Raw genomic sequence first — 23,750 nt, 5'->3', positions numbered from 1 at the left:
TGTATGTTGGAAGTATATAGTTAGTCTTTGGTTTTTTTTTTTAAATGAACAAAAAGATGATAATTAAGAGGTTGTCTTGAGTCTCAGAAGAGACCTTAGACTTTTAAACTGTGTTGATACTGTGAAAGACTGATGAAGACTTTTGAAGTTGGATTGAATGTTTTGTTTTTGCATCATGATATGGCTAGGAGATTATAGGATCCAGGAAGTAGAAAGTAGAAGCTTGAATGAGGAGTGTCCCCAAAGGCTCAGGTATTCCAGTTGGTGCTGTACAGGGAGGTTTAGGTGATGCAGGCTTCTTAGAAGAAGTATATCACTGGGAACAGGCTTTGATATTAAAGCCTCAAGCCCCTTTCAGAAAGTTTGCGCTCTGCTTTGTGCTTGCATTTGAATCTGTGGACTCACCGTTTCCTGTTTCTGCTGCTATACTAGTTTAGCTAGCTACTTTGGCTTCCTGCCATGATGGACTCTTATTCCTCTGCAACCAAAGCCAAAATAAACTCTTGTCTTTCCTATGCTGCTTTGGTCATGGTGTCTTATCACAGCAACAAAATGTAACTAATACAAACTACATCCCCTCTTAAATTTCCCCTTTCTTGAGTTGTATTTAGTTAGAGTAACAAGAAAAGTAACTAATACACTTTATTCTATAAGTAGCTATAATATTCTTCTCCCCAACTGAGGAATAACATCCTATTTGATACCACAGGACTGTTGTTCTTCAGGTTAGTAATATTCTGGTGGTTCTCATTTGTTCAATGACTTTGTTGATTCTATCCTGCCTTGGAAGTTGTTGGTTTATAGAATACAATAGTAGCATCAAATCCCCTCCTTTTATATCACTGTAAAATAAATCAGATTTGCAGTTAATCAACAAACCCTGTAACTTTTTGCCTATAAATATAATACAGTAGCTATGTTAACTACTTTTCTGAAGTGAACTACTTTGTATGAGAATAAAATGAATGTAGTAATTCCCTTGTATTAGAGCAAAAATGGTATCGTAGAGTACTCTCAAAGTGCTGTATAAAATAAGAGTCATTCACCCGAGAAGGACACCTCAGAACACATAAAACACTAGAAACTAGATGTAAGTGAGGTAAAATCAGGTAAGCATACAGCTAGAAGGTTTGAGTCTGCTGTACTAAGCAGTCTGCAGGTAGTTGACGTCTTTACTGAGAGCTGTCCCCATGGAAGAGTGAAGGGAGAATCTGGATTGTAGAACTGAAGTGAGCACAGAAAGTCCTTGTTCAAGAATCTTAAGTTAATAGGCTTGAAGAAGTAGCTCGGTAAACGCCTGCTGCACAGAGGGAGGATCTGAGCTGAGATCCCAGCAGTCATATGCAAAGCTGGGCACATGATTGTATGACTCTCTACCTATAGTCTTTAGTGGTGGGGGGAGGGGGAAGGAGGAACTCTGCATAGCACATGCTGACCAACCACCTAACCAGTCAGTGAACACCAGGCTCAGTGAGAGACCCTGTCTTAAAAGATACCCACCATTGACCTTTGTCCTCCACACTCCATACTCTGTGTGTGTACATGTATGTGTGTGTGTACAGATCAATGCCTGTGTTTGTATGCATCTGTTTATGTATCTGTGGTACGTGCATGCATGAATACGTGTGTGCATGTGTGTGTTGAGGAAGAGCTTAGGGATTGTATTCATGACTTTACATATGCTGGGCAAGCATTCTACTGAGCTTCTATCTCCAGCTGTCCAAACATTTTGTTTCCTTTTCCCCACTCCTTTGTAAATATCCAATCTGTGCAATTTTAGTCACTGTATGGATCAATTCCATGAAGAGAAAGGAGAAAGCAGTCCTGTGTGTATTGGTGGAAATCTACTAGTGGGAGTTCATAAATGTTTCTCTACAGTTAATTAGGAGTGGGTGTACTTTGAGCACTAGACTTTGGCTTTCTGTAATTACTGTGCTAGAGACATTGTTCATGTAATGCTTCTGATGAATTTAAACTCTAACTTTTTGTTGTTTTCTTACCTGTTGTGCAGCCTAGTCATATATATCACAAAGAATGTTTAAAAATTGTCTGTTTTAATGATTGACTTTCTGCAGTCATCTGAGAACCATTTCCACATTACAGACCTAATGTCTCTGTAATACAATGTTAATGCTTCAGAATTCAAAGAAAACTGAAATTCAGTGTGGTGAAGTGCTTGCTTAGCATGCTAGAAGCCCTGTGTCCTCCCTAGCACCACATAAACCAGGCATGGTGGCTCCATACTTGAACTGCCAGCTAGCTCAGGGTCTTCTCTGTCTACATAGCAAGTTTGGGGCAGGATATGAGACCTTGTCTTTAAAAAGGAAGAAGAGACAAGACTGAGAGTTGGGCCCATATTTTGCACTTCATGAATGTTGGATGATGGGTGAGTGGGTGAGTAGACACATGGATGCAGTTTCCTTTTTTGTGAAATTTTCTTATTAAAAATTATAATTTCAAACGGTGTGGTATAATACAATGTACACCTTTAATCCCAGTACTTAAGAGGCAGAGGCAAGCAGATGTCTGTGAGTTCAAGGCCACCCTGGTCTACATAGTGAGTACCAGGGCTGTATAGAGAGACCCTGTCTTTAAAAAGCAATAATAATAATTTTTAAAATCTTTTTTAACCTTCACTTGGGAAGAAGTACCATGTGCTCTTTTTAGAACAGCTGCAGCCATTCACATTCACACTCACACTCACTTTCTGTCATTACAAATCCCTGAGTTGCTCAGCTTAACAAACAGGTTTATTTGGGCTCACAGCATGTTAGTTTCAGTTTGTTTGGCCACATCACTTTTGGACCTGTAATGAGACAGGAAATCATGGCAGAAATGTGGCAAAGCCAAGCTACTTTACCTCACAACCATTAGACAAAAGAAAGGAAGAAGCAAGCTCGCTGGTGCTCAATCTTCCTGTGACTGACACACCTTCATTGACTTCATGACCTCCTATTAGCCTATTAGACCGATCCTTTTAAACACGCTTCTCCTTCTTACTGCCTTCCTGCAGACTATACCACTGATACCACTGACACTGGATCTTGTCAGAATCTTAGCATCCATGTACTTAGCTTTTGTGACATCTGGATATTCACCAAGACTGTCAAGTTTTTTGAAAAAATAAAGCATAGTCATTTCCTTTTACCTTGGTTATAAGTTCTGGTGATGGATTATAAGAAGTTTAGGTAATTGCTGGCTTGGGCAAGGTTCAGATCAGTTATTTAAGTGTTAGTGATTTGTTAAACCCTGGTGTATTCTGTTACCCAGTTCTCTGATCCAAAGCTTTAGATGCTGATTTAATCTGGAAATGGTAATTAGATTAGACTCCTAGTCAATAGTCCATGTTCTAAGAGGCTTTCTGGTAATGAGAGGATATCATTCCTTTATTAATGACTGTGAGACAAGAATTCAGAATATAGACCCATCCATTTGTTTGAGCAGAGTTCAAGCAGCACTGGTCTGAAACAGTGGTCAAAGTCAAGTTTACTGATTATCTTAATTTTTAGTAAGAAGAATTCTAAAAAAAGTGATCATCTAGTGAGTAGGAATAAAAATAATATTTTGCTGGGCAGTGGTGGTGCACCTCTTTAATCTCAGCAGGCAGAAGCATCTCTGTGAGTTCAAGGTCAGCCTGGTGTACAGAGCGAGTTTCAGGAGAGGCTCCAAAGCTACCCAGAGAAACCCTGTCTCATAAAACAAAACAAAACAAAACAAACAACAAAAAAACCCCACACATTTCATACACAGCTAAGCTAAACAGGCTAGCTGTGGGGAGCAGGGTTAGTTGCTGTTGTTGTTTTGTGCTGCACAGATAGCGTAAATCATTGCTAACACTGTAAAATTGCATAGTAATACTTTGGCAAGTTTTAAAGGTTGTCAGTAATATGTCGAACACTTAATGAAAATAGCTGTTTTTATTATTACTACCTTTATTGAGAGATGCTGCTGTTTTCATTTAATAAAGTTATATTCTCACATATATAAATTTTTCCTATTTCTACTATAGCAAGTTACACAAAATAGCTCCTCAGACAATACAGGTGTTTTGCTACTTGGACCATAACACAGTCACAGGCTCTGACACTTGGGAGTTGTTCGTGGGCAAAGGAGATAGTGCTCTTTCTAAATAGTCAGAGAAGGCAGCTGTTGAACAAGCCTTCTTGAGAGACTTGTAAATAAATAGAGCTCATTTGGTGCCACCTATCTCCAGACCTTACTGAAAGTTTATACTTCCATCTTTGGTTTCTTTCTTTCTTTCTTTCTTTCTTTCTTTCTTTCTTTCTTTCTTTCTTTCTTTCTTTCTTTCTTTTAATGTTACTATCATTGTAAAAATTCACTTTCTTGCTCACAGTAGCTCTTACTTGCTTTTACTTAGTGCCATCTTTAAAGACTGAAAGATAAAGTTGCATAAGTGTTGGTGTGTAAAACTTGGAACTTTTATAGATAAAGGCTGGATTTGGATCCTGTTTTCAGCAGCAGTTACAAAGCTAATAGGGAATGAATGCATCTTCCTTCTAAGGTACCTTGGCGCCTCTTAAGAAACATTTGTTTAAAGACACATGAATCTTTTGTTTTTGTTGTTTGAGACAGGGTCTCATTATATAATCCTGGTTGGCCCAAAGATTGTCATGTAGACCAGACTGCCTCAAACTCTGCCTTGGCCTGCACCTCCCAAGTGCTGGGTTAAAGGCCTACATTAAACACCTAGACTCCCAAAAAAGACCAGATGTGAATTGGAGTGTCAACCCTGCGCTAACATCAGAACTCACAGATTATTAGACCTTTAGACTGCCAGGCTTACCAGCAGGGAGACGGAACACCATGAGTTGTGGTTAGGCCTAACTGACTAACCTGTGAAGAGGGCAGGTCTGTGTTTTAGTCACTTACCTGCTGGGCTTATTTTCTCAGACCTGCTCTAAAGGTTAAGACTCACTAAAACTTTATCTACATGATGCCCTTTGATTCAACACTGACGACAAAGCAAGAACAATACTGAAAACAGTGAAAGCCACAAAGATGTTCTTTAGCAGATGAACAGGCATATAACCTGTGATACATTCAAACAGTGCAGTATCATTATACATTATAAATAAGCAAGTTTTTATGCCAGGAAAATACACACAAGAACCTCAGGGGCATGTTACTAAGTAATAAAAGCCAATCTAAAGAGGCCATATTTCATGATCCAATATAGAGACTATGATTCCAAATATACAGCATTCTGGAAAAAATAAGAGAGAGTGGAAGGGTTTGGGAAGGAAGGAGTAAGAAGCCAGAGAAAAAGCATTTTTTGGGACACTGTTATGGTTTGAATATGAAATGCCCTCACCCCCAAGCTCAGGTGTACTCAGGCATTGGAACCCATCGGTGAGAGATGACTTAGTTGTGATTTTAATCTATGAGCAGGTTTATAGTCTGATGATGTGGGAGGGGACGGGATAGGCAGTAGTATCTAGTTGGAGAAGGCGGCCACCTGAGGTTGTGTTTGTTTCCTAGCCCATTCCTATCCATCTCCTTGCTTCCTGGCTCTCCTGAGGTCTGTAGCCTCCAGTCACATGCCCTTAGCACCAGGAGGTTCTGCCTCACCACGGGCCTGCCTCACCATTGACTGAACCTTTCAAAACTAGGCAACAAAATAATGAATCCTTCTTTAGATGATTTCTTTTAAGTGATTTGCACAGGGCCAAAAAGTATGACTAATAGAAACAGTGAAGCTGATGCTGTCTAATAGCATACACAGTGAACTCTGATGTAAGCCGTGGGCCTGGGGGACAATCGGTATGGCCTCAGATATAACCAGTGTGTACTGGTCGGGCAGGGTAGATGAAGGAGGGTGCTGTATGTGTAGGGCAGAGGATACATGAGGAGTCTGTATTTAGCACCTTTTTAAAAAAAATTTAGAGGGTGGGTGAGAAAGTTGAAGACCTCTCTCTGTCCCCATCTCCACTGCCAGTTTCCCACAGTCTTCTCACTCAGCTTTATCTCTTCAGTGTAGCTGATTAAGCCTTTTCCTACCCTTTGGGTTCTTAGTGTCACAAAGCAGATAGATGACCACAAAGTTGATTCTGAAAGAAAGAATCCTATCTTTCTAGAACTGCTATCTCATAACTAAGAACTGCATTCCTGAGGAAGAACTTGCTATCATTTTAATGTATGGTCTACTTCCTCTGGAATGCAAGTGTACTCTACCCACGGAGGACCAGTATGCCCTGAGTGATTGGCCTATAAAAACAATTCAGGAAAGTCATTCTTCATTGTTGTCCCCCAGAGGCCATTAGCCTGGGCCAGATGGTCTTACAGAACAAGGCTGTAAGGCTGATCTTTAAGAAGGGTAGGAGTAGCTGAGGACAGTTTCTTAAAGAAGGCAGCCTCATTTGTTCAGGAGCTAATAATTACTAGAATTATTTACAAATACATGACTGAAGGGTCAGAACAGAAAGGGTTGGAGAGAGGGAGGAGAAAAGGGGTAAAGGTATGACACCATGTTCTCTGCATCATGGTTTTGAGGCACCTGCTGCTGTGCTTTACAAGATTTTCTACATTGACAGACAGAGTAAGAAAAACAGTGCTTTGTTTTTTTAATCAGAGACAATATATAAAAAATATTTGCTTCCTAAGAACCATAGCCACATAAGTGTGTCACAATCTTATGATTGCTTGGTTTCTGAAGCTAGGTCAGGTGGTCTGTAAAGGTTTTACCACCCTGTAATCGAAACACCATGTGTTCAAGAAAATTTTTCTGGGCACCAGCTTTCTAGTTTCTGTAGAGTAAGACACTGGGTATTATTTCTATCCATCATTGGGCTACAAGGAATACCAGAACAATGTGAGATTCTGCTTTAAGTGAGAAACATTTTTAAATCAGTCTTGGCCCCTGAGTGATGCTATGGTGTTAATGGTTAAGTAGTAGTTCGCCTCATAATCTCTCATCCATACACTTTGATGTTTATGTTAGTGTATGGAGATGCTAGAAAGGAAATCATATCTTTCGAATAATTCTTTCCTTCTGTTACTGCCATCTTTTAATTCAGGTAATTTAGAAGAATTAAAAGAATAAATTTTCTTATGCAGAATCTTCAGTGAAGATCAAGTCAGTTCCATAGGAAGATTTTACTACATCCTAGGGAGGTAACCAAAGACTGAGGAACCAATATGGCCCGCAACCTGTTTTGTACTTCAAAAGCTAGAAACAGAATTATATTTTTAAATAGGTGGAGAAAAATCAACAGATTTTGTGACACATATTTATGGTTAGGGTTTCTATTTCTGCAACCAAACACCATGACCAAGTTGGGGAGCAAAGGATCTATTCAGCTTACCCTTCCACATTGCTGTTCATCACCAAAGGAAGTCAGGACAGGAACTTCAGCAGGAGCTGATGCAGAAACCATAGAGCTATTTACTGACTGACTCAGCCTACTTTCTTATAGAACTCATGACCACCAGCCCAGGGATGGCACCACCTACCTTGGGCTAGTCCCTCTGCCATTGATCACTGAGAAAATGCTTTAGAGCTGGATCTTTGTGAAAGCATTTCCTCAACTGAGGTTCCTTCTCTCTAATGACTGTCTTTTGTCAAGTTGACACACAAAACTAGGCAATACATGTTAAAAAATGTGTGAAATTCAAATATCAGTGTCATAAAGTTTCATGGGAACGCATCACACTTGATCTTTGCATCAGCACCATGCTTCACCTGTGACACACTGCAGGGACAGTGCTTATAGGAGACACGGGTTTCTTCCCTAAGCCAGATCTGTGTCGCAGAATCATTTTGCCATCCACTGATCTTTTTACCATTCCCTACCCTCACCTACACACTGGATTTTTCTTCTCCCCTCCCTTTGGCTTCACATGTGTACACACATGGACACATCTCATTCTTTTTGCATTGTTTACAATTACAGTGAAATCCTTTGTGATTCTGCAGTAAGTACTCAGAGGAGTGGTTGCCTGCCTCCCTCCCCTCTATCTTTCTGGAGAATTTCTAAGGTGGCTCCTTTTTCCCCAGCATATTTTTATTTTCAAGTGGGAGTTAGATCCGGATACGGTCTTTCACTTCATGGAAAGTTCTGTGTTAGTATGTGGTCTCATTTTTAACCTACTTGCAGACGCCCAGTTATCTGAGATCGCTTTCACATGGACTGAGGTTAAGCTTTATTTCTTTTGGCTTGTCCCTCCCTCAGCAGACACTTCCTCTTTGCCTTGAAAGGACAAAACGATGTTCAGCTGTCTGGGCTTTGGCCCAGTATTTGATTTATACATTATTTAATTTCCTCCTGAAAATTGAAAGCAGGGCCCTCAGGAATGGAAGTGAGTAGTTTTCGTTTGTTTAAGAACACTTTTAGATTTAATATAATCAGTAGTAGATGTCAGCGTGATTGGGGGCGACTTAAGGTGAAACAAATACAGGTTATTAATACAAAGGAAAAGTATGTGCCAGTAGAAAAGAGCTGAGGTTTCTGAATCACTATTGCTTAGGTTGTCTGTGCCATACTTGTGTGCTCGTTGGGTGCCCTCTGGCCTGGGTTAAGTTGCAGTTCCAGAACCTTTCCTTAGAACCATTGTTGCCTCTACCTCCACAACTGCACACACCAGTATGTATGTGAGTGCCGAAATGATTGGAAATTTTTCTGTTAGTGGATTCTGGAATTAACATTCTGTGCTTCCTAAGGGATTAGGGGTGGCATATTCCTTTTGACAGATTCCTCTGAGGTTACAGCCTACCTCCTCATTCACCACCTACATTCCTAAGGATCTGGAACACCTGCTGCCTGCACCTTTCTGATGGGGACTGTCTGCTCACACCTCCCTCCCCACACTGCTGATCCTATCTCACTGAAGCTCTTTCCTGCTGGGAATCAGTCCTAGCTAACCTTAGTTTCCCTGTCCTTACCCCATCTACCAGGTAACCTTCTGAAGACCTTCAGGCTTCATGTTCCTTTGTTTTCTTTTTCATACAGACCCCATTCCCTAGTATGGAGATGAGCTTAAATGTTCCCACGGTTGTTTTTTGGACATCTTTTCTCCTCAGTGTGCTCAAACTTTTGACATTGTATCACAGCATTGTCCTCGACAAAGTTCATACATGAGAACTGCTCGGTCACTTACACAAAAAGAAAATGGCAGAGGCTGGGGAGATGGTTCCATCAGTACAGCACTTGCCATGCAAATATGAGAGTCTGATATGAGAGCCTGAGCTCAGTTCCCTGGCACCCAGGTAAAACTAGGTAAAGTAGTGGTCCATGTCTCTATCCCCAGCACTGGGGGTTGTGAACTCCAGGTTCATTGAAAGATCCTATCTCAAAAGATAAGGTAGAGAGCAATTGAGAAGGACGTGCATTGTGCATATACATACACAAGCATGCATACATCACACACAAAATGGAAATATTTTAATGCTTAAAATTTTGTATTGATGAATTGAGCCCCATTCATAGCAGTCTTTGCCTGCATGTGACCCATCACCCACAGATTGGACACACCAGTGTGGCTGCACTTTCCCAGGTGCCAGCACCATAAAAGCTTAGAAGAAGCCTGCAGATAAGCATAGTTGAAAAACTACTCCAGTCCTAGCCAGCTGCTTCTGACTTTCTTAAAGGTTGTCTAGCCTCTACTGCTTGAAGATGGTCTAGCCCCTGCTACTTATGTGTGTCACACAGAACAACTTCCCAGGGAGTGAACACCATCTGCACATCATCATGGTTCTTTAAAGCTCAGGCCCTGAAGAGCTCCTCATGGATGTTGTTCAGCTCCCAGCACATGCTCCCTACTCAATTTACCTCAGGGCAGTCTGCTGGATTAGAGAGAGAACAGTTGCTGTAGGTGGGCATGTATGCATCTAAACCCAGGGCTACAACATAGCTTTTATGGGATTTGGGACCATCTGTTCAAATACCTTATTAGAACCTGGTTTGTTGGTTTTCATTCATTAGGTGTGTTTATATCTGGAGAAGATACTGTCTGCATGATGGATTGTTGGAAAACTTAGATAAAGGCCCAGGGCCCTTGAGACTTGTCACCACCATGTGGTGGTGCTCTCAGTAGTCCTAACTGCCATTAGTACTATTCTCCTTTAACAGCAGCCATGTTTCTCATGTCGGCCACATTGTTACACATTCTGAACAGGCATTGGTGGCTTATTTTCCCATCTGCATTCCACAGATGTTGAGGTTTTCCTTCTAATCCATTTCCCATGTGTGTAACACAATGACTTGTCACAAAGTTTTTCATAAGTGGGCTCAGGTGAGTAGAATAACTCTTCTCCACAAGGGAAATGCTGGTTATATGGTGCTAGTACAATTCAGAGGTAGAAAGTTTACAGTTCTGTTTTCTTTTATGTTAGTATACTGAAGCTTGAAACAAATCAGCTTTTTAATTTATTACTTTGTAGTTAAATTTACATCTGTTCTGAGTAATTTTGTTTTTCTTTTGAGACATACTTGCTGTGTAGCTCCAGTTGTCCTGGAACTGCTTTGTAGACCAAGCCAACCTCAGACTCACAGATATCCACCTGCCTCTGCCTCGCCTGTGCTGGGATTAATTGCACGCCCAACTAGCAATTCTTTTAAAACAACCACTTTGGTACCCATTAGATGACTCAGCGGGTAAAGGTACCTGCTGCCAAGCCTGAGAACCTGGGACCCAGGTTTCATTCCTGGGACCCAGATCCAGCAAGTTGTTCTCTAACCTCCACTAGTGTGAGTCTGTCCCCCATTCTAATACACACACACTCAATTACATATAACTTTTAAAAGAACTACTTTATAGTTGATTTACAAATGCTATCAGAAGTAAAATATTTGAGATAAGATATATCCAAGCATTAAGTTACTTTTTAGTTTGTTTTTTTATTTTATTTTATAAGGTCAGCCAGCTTTTAAATACCAGTAGTTTTTCCATCTACATTTTTTTTTTCTTAAACAAATGTTGTTTCTTCTCTTTAGCATATTTCTGAAACATAACTTTTCTTCTTTGGAGAAGTGACACCTCTTCACAAATCACACATGGCCAACTAGGTTGTCATCTAAAAGCTAAGTCTGTAGATTAGCTCTGCTGCTAGTTTGAGTGAACTAGTTAGGCTCGTAGAGTGAAGGCTCTGTTTCCACAAGTCAGAACTTGTCCCAGGACAGAGCCCACTTGGATTTGGCAAACAGATCAGACAGAAGTACAACTGACAGAGTACCTTCCTAAAAGTACCAGCGTGCCAGCTGCTGAAGAAGCGCTCATCAGTGCTCAAAAAGGCCGCTCAGCAAAGTGGTGGGTGGGTCAGGACCTGGGGCCTACTTGAGGTTCACACTGAATCCATACTGGAACACTTGGAGAAATTATTTATACCACTGTGGAGTGTAAATCGTGTCAAAGTTGAGATCTTTATTTAACATTCATTTAGTCTAATCCTATTTAATTGCTAGAATTTTTATTTTCTATGTTTAACGCAACTCAATTTTGTAGAACTCCACCAACCACAAGCATCAAATTAGTCACAGGCAGCTCTTTACTGTTGTATAGTTCGGTGGTGCTGAAGTTATTTTAGTTTTTGCCAAATCCTCTTTTTAAATTACTTTGTTTTATTATTTTGTGTGTATGGGTGTTTGCCTTTCTGTATGACTGTGCATCACATGCCTACCTGTGTTCATAGCTGTGGTACAAAAGTGTGTGATCATCTGAAAGTTAGAAGATACACCTGCACATTACCATTGTACATGATAAGTCGATGTGGTTGTGCCACACTGGTTCTAAGCAGTACCTTTCTGAGCTTCCTCTTGTCACTTTCTAAGCCTATTATTGCTGCTCCAGAACTTCTGAGCTCAGACTAAGCTGACCCGAGACAACCTTGAGCCTCATTAGCATGGCTGCTTCAGCAGACCATCCGCAGCCATGGTGAGCCCCTAAAGACTGACTAACTCTAGTAGCCATGCTAGGAGAAAGGCCAGGTCAGTGCCGTGTGTGTGTGTGTGTGTGTGTGTGTGTGTGTGTGTGAGAGAGAGAGAGAGAGAGAGAGAGAGAGAGAGAGAGAAACTCCTTGGAGAAGTGTAGAGACAAAGTGTGCCTAGAGCTGACAGGCACAAAGCCTTGGAAAACTGGTGAGAAAAAGAGGAAAGTGGGCAGGTGGGGATGATTTTTGAAATTACCTTTTGTAAAATTTTGGATGAACTGTGAATAAAAACTAGATTCAGGTTGGGAAGACTTCACTAACCCCCACCTCTAAAAAGTAACATTCTAGACAGGAAGCCACCAAAGAGAACACTAAAAAGTGTGATGGAGATGCTCAAGAGTAGCTCTCCACAGTTGATGGCTGCTGGCGGAGGTGTGGGAGGAGAAGGATTCAATTCTGTGTAAGGGGCAGGACACTAAGAACTCAGTCATGCTCCAGCAAACAGAACAAAGTGGACTTTTTTTTTTTTAACATCTTTTGGAGAGGTCACAAGGGGAGCAGACATGGAAGAACTGTGAAGGGATTTTGATGGGATACATGATGTGAAACTCCCAGAGAATAAATAAAAATGTTATGGGAGGAGGGGGTTGGTGGCACACACCTTTAATTCCAGCACTTGGGAGGCAGATCTCTGAGTTCTCAACCATCCTGATCTATAGAGCTGGTTCTAGGACAACCAGTGTTCCCGGAGAAGCACTGTCTTGGGGAAGGGGCATCATATAGGCATATTCATGTTCAGTGAAAGGGAGCATTTAACTAGATTTGGCTCTTTGTCTTGTTTAATATCTTGACTCTTGGCATATAAGTAAGTCTTAAGATAAAAGGGAAACAAAGGACTGGAAACAGCTCAGATGCCTTTTACATGGGACTGGGTTGAATAGGCTGCACCTGTGAAGGAATGAGAACCTGTTCTACATATAATGTGAAGTGGGCTCCTGGGTACACTGTTATCTGAAGAGGCAAGACAGGGGAGCATGTAAGATAATGTGCTAACATTTGCCTAAGGAGTTAGGAACAGGAAAGCTTCCCTTTAGAGACAATGGCCAAAAACTAGGCATGAAGGCATACACATGTAATTGCAACACTTGGGCAGTGGGGGCAGAATCTACACAATACAAGAAAAGAAGTAACTCCCCAAAATTGTCCTCTACATGTTTGCAAAAACATACACATAAGGGGCTGGAGAGATGGCTCAGCGGTTAAGAGCATTACCTGCTCTTCCAAAGGTCCTGAGTTCAATTCCAGGCAGCCACATGGTGGCTCACAACCATCTCTAATGAGGTCTAGTGCCCTTTTCTGGCCTGCAGGCATACACGCAGAAAGAATATTGTATACATAAATTTTTAAAAAGCATACACATAAAATAAATAAATGTAAAAAAATATTAATGTAGACATGAGAAAATACATAGGCCATGAACCAGTCCCTTTAACAAAGTGGTAAGAGAAAGATGTGAGCTATTCTAACTCAGTGCGGTAGATGTGAGCTCTGCTAAAACTCAGTCTAGATGTGAGCTATATTCACTCAATGCAGTATGCTATAACTATTTTAATCCTAACTCAAACGCTTGTTGCTAATTGGCAAGATTTTAACACTGATTACTAAATCACTGATTACTGATAATATTAAGTACTTTTTACACTTTTTAATATGGAAAGTTAATTATTTTAAAGTTATATACTAAAGTATTTAGTAATTAGATATTCTGATTCTGGATTTTTTTTAAAATCCAATGTGTTCCTAGGGATTAGAAGAATGAAAATCAATTGTGAGTATGTCGGTATAAAAGCTGCTCACAGGTGAACGAGTGCTCTCTGTGTGTTCTCTCTCTCTGTCTCTCTCTCTCTCCCCTCTCCAGCCCCAACAGCCATGTGCGTGTGTGTAAGTTTTTTATAGTTAAGTACTAGGTTTCCATAGAGTGTTTTCTCTCCCTAAATGGTCATTGGTAATTTAACTCTCCTCTATCTTCCCTTTTACTTCTTGAAAAAAAAGTGGGTTATGTAGGCAGAGTTTTTCTGTGTCCCCGCAGCAGTTGCTTCCAAATAACCACAAGAGACTTAATATTAATTATAAATACTCGACCAATAGCTTAGACTTGTCTCCAGCCAACTCTTCTAACTTAAATAAACCCATTTCTGTTCATCTTGTGCCGCCCCCAGGTTTGTTCATCTTATCTATGAACTTCCGTGTTGCTTTTTCCAAGCATCTGGCTCAAGACTCTCATACTATGCCCTTCTTCCCAGCATTCTCTCTGCCCTCGAAATTGTGCCTTGCTATCGGCTGGCCAATCAGCTTTTTATTGACAGTGAGAAAATTGACAGCACATTTTCACAGTGTACAGAGGATTATTCCACAGCAGGGTTGGCTTCTAGAGTGGTAAAATGTTGTGAAGGACATTTGCTGTTATTTAACACTCAGAAACTACAGCTTGCAGTCAGAGGTCTTTTTCTTGGGATGCTGTCCACTTCATTCTTCGTTTTAAGCTCTGTCAGCATCCATTTCTGATTATATGTGTAATCTTATTTCGTTTTAAAGACTGTTTCCATATAAAATTTCTATAAACTTCCAAACTGAAGAGCCTCACTTTAGAACTTTGGAATCAATCTATTTTGACCACTTCCCCCAACAAAAAGATAGTTGGCACATGTCTGCTTTTTATGTAGATATCTCTGGTTGCCAAGGAAAAGAGTGAATAAATGAACATAGGAAGTATGCATGGTTGTAGTTGCCACCACAGAGGGGGGAGAAAGTACAGAGAGCAGTGGATGAGGACCAGTTGTAGTGGCATGCATCTACAGTCCTCCCTGTTCCCGAGGTTGAGACAACCTGGGTAACATAGTGAGACCTCTCCCCATGAAGAAAAACAATTGAGAGAAGGCCTGGTGGCATTCTGGGCACTTCTTCCAGTTGGCACTCTGAAGCTTGCCACCCCCATACTTAGTTTATAGTAGACCCAGTCTGTCCTAAAAATTACTTCTTTAGTTTAGGTTACATTTCTGTCCCTGGCAGTTAAATCCTAGCACACCACAGATATAACAACTAATTGCATATATTTGAAGAAATAAAGAAGTTGAAGCAGAAACTAGAGCAGCTGGCAGAAGGGTATGCGCACATGCAGTGTGAGGTCACATCTGAGGACCTTTTGAGTATAACTTTCCTGTTTGTATTTGCAGTGCAGTTAAAGACTTAAGGATTTGGATTTCTTTTAAGATAAAATAAATCACAAGTCTTGGTTTAAAAATGATTTAAAAATTCATAATTCTGAGGTTAACCCTGAATTTAACATAACTTACATGGGAAGATTTAAGTATAGAAGAGGTCAAAATCTACAAATACTACCAAAATGAGGAGTTCTCAGATGTTTAGAATGTTTTGTTTCAGCAACTAAAATGTTTTATGGCAGACTTCTTTTGTTAAAGGTACAACTATGTTGCGTTGCTACCAGAAAGGTGTGAGCTTGGCAGTCTGGTTCATTTAAATGATTGGCAAATTCCAGAACTTGACAACTGCTTGCACTCTCACACAATAGTTAAATTATACCACATCTTCAGAGCATTCTTGTAGTGAGGAGCTGTGGGCAAGCCTGCTTTTCTTCCTGCCCGGCTCCCGCATGGCTAGCTTAGCCCCAGAAATAACAACACACAAATTGTATTCATTTAAACACTGCCTGGCCCGTTACCTCTAGAGAGTTAGTTACTGGCTAACTCTCACATCTTGATTAACCCATTTCTAATAATCTGTGTAGCACCACGAGTTGGTGGCTTACCGGGAAAGATTCAGCATGTCTGACCTGGTGGCTGGTTCCATGGCGTCTGCCTCATTGCCCTCTTCCCAGCATTCTGTTCTGTTTACTCCGCCTACCTAATTGTCTGTCCTATCAGAGGGCCAAGGCAGTCTCTTTATTAACCAATGAAAATAGCACATAACAGAAGGCCCGCCTATATCACATTCTGGTCCGCCAGTGAATGTGTATGTGCTAAATAAATATGGATATTCTTACTTCAGAGAGACCAGAAGTGATGGAAAATGAGCAGGGTAGACTGATGAAGGAATGGAGAATCTCTGCTTGCTTTCGCATTTTTTACTTGTCTTTATAAAACATGTTGAATACACTGGAGGTCAGTAGTTTCAGTCGTATCATGATCCCTGTGCCCAGTGAATTTATATTTCTATGGAAAAGATAGTTAAGAACGTTTACTGATCTCTTGCCAATGATCCTCTTTTTTTTTCCTCCCTGCTCTTTTCTGTGGTTAGAAGTCTGAGGAATATTTACCTAGTTAAAATGCTATAACATGTATGGGTACAGGCCTAAGATTTACTCAAATTCACTTAATTTTTTATGTTTAGATTTTTAGAATTAGATAAACAGTATGTCCTAAAATTCACCCTCAACTCATTAGAGACAGCAGCTGCCGCATTCCCAATAGCCTAGTCCATCTTTCTATTAGTTGTGAGAGATGTTCCTTATCTGCTTGTATGCTCAGCAAGCATCCTTAGGCTTCTTCACCATTGGACCTCAGAACAAACCTTTTTATTAGGATTCTTGATAAATTTGAGTAGGCAGTCAGGAAAGACTGGTTAGTTTCCTGTCCATTAAGTAATGGACTTGTACTCAGTGGCCAAAAGAGAAAAGTGTGTTTTGGTTAAGACTTTTCTCTACCTGAAGATCATTCAAAACCCACTTTGGGCAAAACAGGACAATACTGGAAATGTCCCTGAAGCTTGTTATGATCTTTGAAATTATGTCAGTAACTATCATTTTTATTGTTAAAAGCAGAACTGGATTTCACTGTTAGGTTATAACTCATTGAAATTGGAGACTTCCTTTTTCCTTCCGAGTTGACATTTAGAAAATAATTTGAAGTTTACATGAATTCTTAACAGTTTTCAGATGAGACTCTGGGTTATTAAATGTGTATCTTGTTACCAAATTGGCAAAAAAAAGGCATGTGTGTGCCTTCCCCCTCTGGTTATCTCTAATTGCACGTTGTTAATGCTTGCCACTTGTAAATTCTAATCTTACCTTGACCATTGATTTGGTTTTATAAGTCCCTTATTATGTATAATTTGTAATCTTAGTGTCTACTGCCATAGCATTTTTTATTTGAATAAAAATAGGATATAAATCTTTCCAAATAAATGCACTAATTTCTATGTATGAATAATTGTAGAAATTTTCTGGACACAGAAAGTAGAAGCTAGGAAAGGGAAAACTGCTCAACTTACTTTTTAACTCTGTATTCTCTTTTAACTCTGTATTCTCCAGTCTCAATAATTACAGGCATGTGGATTCTGGCTCAGTGAGGTAGAGAAGTCTTGTGAGTAGGGATAGCATGGACAGTGCAAGCTCAGGATGCTTGCCTTTAATCCAGAAAAAAAATTCAAGACAAGCCAGTATGAAGCAGAGTTATTTTATATTAAAATAAAATTTAAAGGACTGGGAGATGATGTGGCCTGCAAAGTGCTGGCCAGGTAAATATGAGGTCCTATATTCGGATCTCCGGCCCCCATGTAGAAGCCGAACACAACAACACATGTGTTGAGGAGTTGGTGAGTTGGCTTGGTGGTTCTTCCTAGAGACTCAGGGTCAATTCCCAGCTTCCACATGGTGGCTCACAACCATCTGTAACTCCAGTTCCAGAGAATCTGATGCCCTCTTCTGGCCTTTATGAGTATTGCATGCATGTGATACACAGCCATACATGCAGGCAAAACAACCTTTCACATAAAATAAAATACAACTTTAAAAACTTAATGTTGAATTGTAGACAAATTTTTCTTTGGCCTGCCAGCTCATAAAAAATGACATGGAGACTTATTAATTATGAAAGTTCATCCAGTAGCTTACGCTTGTCCCACTAACTCTTATGAACTTAACCCATTTGTATTGATCTACATTTTATTTCATGACTTTTTATCTCTTCCATCTTGCACCTCCTGTTTCTTCTCCATGTTCTCTGATGTCTCTCCCTGCACCTAGATTCTTCTCCCCTCCTTCTTTCTGCCCAGAAGTCTTGCTTAATCTCTTCCTACCTACCTATTAGCCATTCAGCTCTTTTTTTTTTTTTTTTAGCCAATCAGAAGACACCTTGGCAACGACACATTTCACAGTGTACAGAAAGGTTATTATGCAACACTGAATAGCAATGGAAAAGGACACCTGGTGTCAACCTCGGCCTCCATGGGCACATGCTTGTGCACACACCCACATGAACACATACATACATACATACATTATTCACTCATACACAAAAAGAAGTTCTAACACAGATTTTAAGCACAGGGGTTAAGAGAAAGAGAGGTACTCTGAAAGAAAATAAGACACACCCCAGAGCATAGGTGTTGGTTTCTCAAGGATGAGTCTCAACTCACTGTCTTTACAGCAATCATGTATTGGATTTTGACTGAATTTTTTTGGTTGGTTTTGAAATTGATATCTTCAAAGGGTTGCTGAGGAAATAAATGAGATCACAAAGTGATCCCTGTGATGTACCTGACAGAATTACAGGTGACAAAGGAAAAATCTAGATCACAAGGAAGGAAACAGGGTGTTCTTCACTCTAAGCCAAATTCACAGTCTTGTTGGAGATTTCCAAGAATGTCTGGGAGAAGAGTAAGGTCACACTTGAAGGTCATGTAGGCTGTAAGTATGGTTCACTGATATCTTAAATGAAATGACTAGTATATAAAAGCAGTATTTTATCTCAGTGTCAATAACCTTTAAGCAAGTATTAATTCTCTTTCAGCTGGAAAGAGGCTCCAACTAGACTCTAGGGTGATGGGCTCCTTTTCCTTACAGTGCCCCTGTGTCATGGAGTAATTCTCCATGACTCCTCCTGCTTAACACAAATATTCATAAATACCATACCATACTAAAAATGATTTCAGGATAGGGAAGCATATCTCTCTAACCTCCAACCTCAATACTGATGCTGAGGCAGAAAGATCACCATGAAGTTGAGGCCAGCCTGGGCTACATAGCAAGCTGTCTTGTGTAAACAGAGACTTCTCTTTGGTTTCCCAACGGCCCAGACCCGAATAATGACACAGAAACTATATTAATTACAATTCTTTTTGGCTGGTGGCTTAGGCATATTTCTAGCTAACTCTTACATCTTAAATTAACCCATCACTATTAATCTGTGTGTCACCTTGAGGCTGTGGCCTACCATTAAGATTCCGACACCTGTTTCCTTCAGCAGCTACATGGTGTGTCCTTGACTCTGCCTACTCTCTCTGTAGATCTCTGTTTGGATTTTCTACCTGACTTTACTCTGCTAAGCCATTGGCCAAAACCACTTTATTCATCAACCAATAAAAGCAACACATATACAAAAGTACACCCCACATCATCTCCTCTTTTTTGTCTAATTACAAAGGAAGGCTTTAATTTTACCATAGTAAAATTATACTAAAACCATTAAGAATTAACCAAGAATTACAGTTAAAATATTCAGTCTATTTATATTTGTCAAATTAAGAAAAATATCATTCTATCCTATCTTTGTAAGTTTAAAGTTTTACATCTAATTTACCTTTTATCATTACTAAGAAAATTTATATGTCTTCAACTCCACCAAAGTCCCCAGAAGGATACACTATTACCTAAGCAAACAGGAAGTACATTGTAAGCAACTTTCAAAACTCTAGAATTGACAGAGACATCTCACTACCTGGACAGTCACTCAAAGTTCTTCTGTAACGTTGGAGCTTCCATATTCAACCTATAGGCCCATAGTGTCTGGCAGACTTCTTTGAAGCAGAAAATTTGAAAGACTGTTTTGCCTATATTGTCAGTCACTTTCTTCTCTGTGTCCTGCAGAATGTTCACTGCCTCTACTAGCCATGCTCACCACTCCAGCTCCAGGGACGCATTGGGTCTATGTTGCCTTTAAGCAGCTTTTAACTCACTGCTCATAAACCCCAGGACCTCCTGAAAGATCCAGAGTTGGTGCTGCCAGCACAAACCAGGAAGCTGTCTCTTAAAGAAACCATACAGGTTTTGCTGCTAATGCTGAATCAGGAAGCCTTCTTTTAAAGGAACCATGCCTCTGCTCGCCTCCAACAAACAGAGCCTGTCTGAAAAAAAATGTAGCTACCAAGATGCTCCAATTGACTCCCGTTTTTTTGTGGGTCTAGAAGCACTTTTTTTTTCCCTTAGGTCTTATACATGTCAGATGGTGGGTGCTATATTATAAGCCAAGATTGCTTTTTGGCCACCCAAACCCGAATAATCACACAGAAACTGTCTTAATTGCAACACTGTTTGGTGGATGGGTAAGGTCTATTTCTAGCTAGCTCTTACATCTTAAATTAACCCATCTCTCTTAATCTGTGTATTACCATTTAAGTTCTGGCTTCTGTCTCTTTCAGGAACTATGTGGCATCTTCTTAACTCTGCCTACTCTATATGTTTCTCTCTTTGGATTTCCCACCTAGCTTTACTCTACTAAGCCATTGGCCAAAACAACTTTATTCATCAACCAACAAAAGTCATACATATACAGAAGTACATCCCACATCCATCTTGAGTGAGTGTAATGAGTGGTGTCCAGTCAGTTGCTGATCATCAGGCCAGCACACAGAAAAGAGAATGACTGGCAATAAAGATGAGAACATAGCACACATTAAAACTTCCTCAACAGCAGCCGCCTCCATCCACGGTTCCAGAATACTGGTATAGAGGATCAGATCCTCCAGATTTATAAGGGAATCCTGGACTACATAAAGAGTACCTGTCTCAGAAACAACAAAAACTCTGGTGCCTGCTTTAGGGCTCTCCCAGCAAACAAGGTCTCATAAATGACACAGCATCATGGGGTGTTTGTTGTGCCCAGGATGATGGTGCTCTCTTATACTCGAGGTAAAATTAGCTTGAAGACAACTGAAAAGGCAAAAGCTTGCTCGTGTGTATCTTCAGAGATAATGAACAGCAGGAGGTCTGATGTTCTAACCTAGTGTGTCTTCGAAGTAAAACAGGGCTGAGCCTGCAAGGCCTTCACAGAACTTGTAGGGAATAGCCATTTAGCACAGGTAACTCTAAATCTTGACAATTGTGGTAGTGGAAACAGTTCAAGCAGCAGACAATTAGTTAGAATCTGAAACCAGAGTTATTTGTGGGCCATGAAACACCTGCTCGCTGAGGCATCAGTACTACACTGAAGGAAGACTAGAGAGAGGCCCTATGCACACCTTGCGTTAACATGAGCTTTGGGTTTTACTGATGTGTTCCCTGGATCCTGCTGCCTTGTAGGCAGTCAGATTCTTTGAGAGACCAGAGAATGGGGCTCCTGCCAGCTGGTCCATCTTAGCATTGCACTGGAGTGTTTCCTGCCCTGTTCATTCCATGATAGTTTCTTTTCAAAACCAAAAATACCCCTCTTTTATCTTGTTATGATGGTTCCATTGAAAGTAGAAACTCTTGAAATTCCATAGGAACAAATAGTATTCCGCTCTTTGCAGCCCAGAACTTCTGCAGGATTCTTGATCTGTGTGTAAATTTTCTTTTGTGTTTTCTTTTGTCTTGAGCCCAGGCTGGCCTAGGACTCACTGTGTAGACCAGGCTAGCCTCAGACTAAGTCTTTCTGCATCAGCCTTCTCAAGTGCCCAGATCATGTGTAAAAAAAAAACAAAAACAAAAACAAAAAAAAAACATTGCAGGCATTTCTTTGTGAAAAATAATGAAAAGTTTTGCTCCAAAAGCAGAGTTATTTAACCATGTCCCAAAGACCTCAGAGTAACTTCTAATCATCAAAGTTAAACCACCAAATGTTTTCCCCACTCTGTCATTGGGTGTGAATGTGTGTTATAGACATTTTTGCTTTATTTTGAACGGAGTGCTATGCATGGCATTCTATAACTTTGAGCCCAAGCTTAAAGTGGTGAAGATTGTTTGCAAGGGAATTCAGCATAAGATCATAGTTAGGTATTATTACTCTAAACTTCAGTTCTTGCCTCACCACTTAGAAGTTTTTCAGTGAAGAAACATTTTAAAGGATAGGTGCTGTGAGCGACCCTTAATTAATTTGTTCCCTCTGCAAGGCAGCGAGGGTCCCTGAGCTGCTGGCGGCAGTGCCGGGCTTGCCTCCCTGTGTCTGTGAAAGCCCCACTTCATCTGCCCCTACTCCCGCCAAGCCTGCTGCGCTGCCCCAGACCCACCTTTCAAGCTAGCCTTTCAGTCAGTTCAGCAGTTCAATGACCCTCCCGCCCTCCCAGCACAGGAGCATAATCTCCCAGGTAGCCTCCTTGAAGCACCTCCCAAGCATGCTGTTCAGGAACAGCAAGACACCACTCTCACTGGGTTCCTAATCCCTCCAACACACAGGGGAAGGAGGTCTCAGGACTGTGAAAGTGAAAAGCAAAGAGAAGGGGGGTGGGCGTGCCAGGACAGCACAATGTCCGCGCCGGTGCTCCAGCGGCAGCGCCACAATCGGCGCCAGCTGCAGCCCAATTAAGCTCAACAGGTCACAGGTGTTCCAGACAGAAGACGCTTTTAACAAAACCACTTTCTGAGAATACAAGATTTTTTAAGCACCATGGCCTGTTTCTTTTGGTGGATTTTTTAAAAGCTATTTACTACACTTGAAATACAAAGAAGCTGAGATTAGGCCTCGCTAGATGGTGTGCTTTCTTCCTGCCAAACAGCAGGAGTAGCACAGACAGCTTCTGGGCCATTGTGAGTTCATTGTGCAGCTGCAAGGGAAGGAAGGGGTCTGTCTTCAGTGCAGTCGGAAGCCTGAAGGGGCAGCTCGACAGCTCCAGCACGGAGCAGCAGTATGTCTGTACCTTTGCACTCTGAAGTCACTATCACGCCGGTACGCTGGAAGCTGAACTGCCATGTATGTTCTAAACTGTCCTGAGGAGTGCTACTAAGAAGGGCATGAGTTCAGCTATCAAGAAATACTTTTCCAACTAAGTGTGGTGGTTGAGATGTAACTCAAGTGGTACAGTGCTTGCCCAGCATGAAGGAGGCTCAGGGTTTGGCCTCCAGCACAACAGGGCATGATGGAGTTTGCCTGTGACCCCAGCACTGGGGAAGTGGAGGCAAGAGAATCAACATTATCCTCAGCTACCTGCAAGTTCAGAGCCAACTATGATACATAAGACCCTGGTGGGTGGAGATTTGTTTTGATATACTAAAAATATGTAGCTTGGTGATAGAGCACACGAAACAGAGGCACTTCATTCACCATCAAAAATTAAAAAAGGAACCGGAGAGATGGTCCGGTGGTTAGCAGCACTTGTTTGGTTTCCAGCACCCAGAGAGATAACAGAACTCCAGTTCCAGGGGATTCAGCTTCCCTTTCTGACCTCTCAGGCACCAGGCACACAACAGTACATAGACATACATTTAGGCAAAACACTCTTAGGCATAAAATAAACCTTTTAAAAAAAAAAGTAGCCAGGCATGGTGGCACACGCCTTGAATTAATCCTAGCACTGGAGAGACAGAGGCAGTCTGATCTCTGTGAGTTCTAGGACAGCCAGAGTGTAAAGAGGGGGTGGGGTAGGGAGGACTTTTCCCATCTAAAGTCACCTTGTTCTCTTCTGCCCGTTGAACCTGGTTCTATTATCTCCAGATCTACCTATTCTCTGTCCAGTCTAAGGTCTGCAGGGTTGCTCACTTATTGATTGTGTCACTTGGTGTTTAAGGCAGGAAGCAAGTTCGCCACCCTGCCACATCCCCACACATTCAACCTACTTGTGTTGAATGTGTGTGTGTTTCCCTGTTTGTCTTGTGTTTCCCTGTGCTTGTCTGGTAGCAGGAAGCAGGTTTACCCAGGCCATGCCTGGAAATGGAGGTAACTGC

The 23,750-nt window shown here is 41.0% G+C and overlaps 1 protein-coding gene across 4 annotated transcripts in view; it reads left to right on the top strand.

The window, feature by feature from the left end:
- Positions 1-23,750, top strand: part of Afg2a (AAA ATPase AFG2A) — a 177,081-nt gene that overhangs the window by 146,459 nt on the left and 6,872 nt on the right. The window lies entirely within an intron of this gene.

The sequence above is a fragment of the Myodes glareolus genome, chromosome 20 (assembly GCF_982192425.1).
Source record: "Myodes glareolus chromosome 20, mMyoGla1.1, whole genome shotgun sequence".
Lineage (NCBI taxonomy): Eukaryota > Metazoa > Chordata > Mammalia > Rodentia > Cricetidae > Myodes > Myodes glareolus.
Note: the sequence above shows the minus strand (reverse complement) of the source record. Positions and strands in the feature narration are given on the sequence as shown.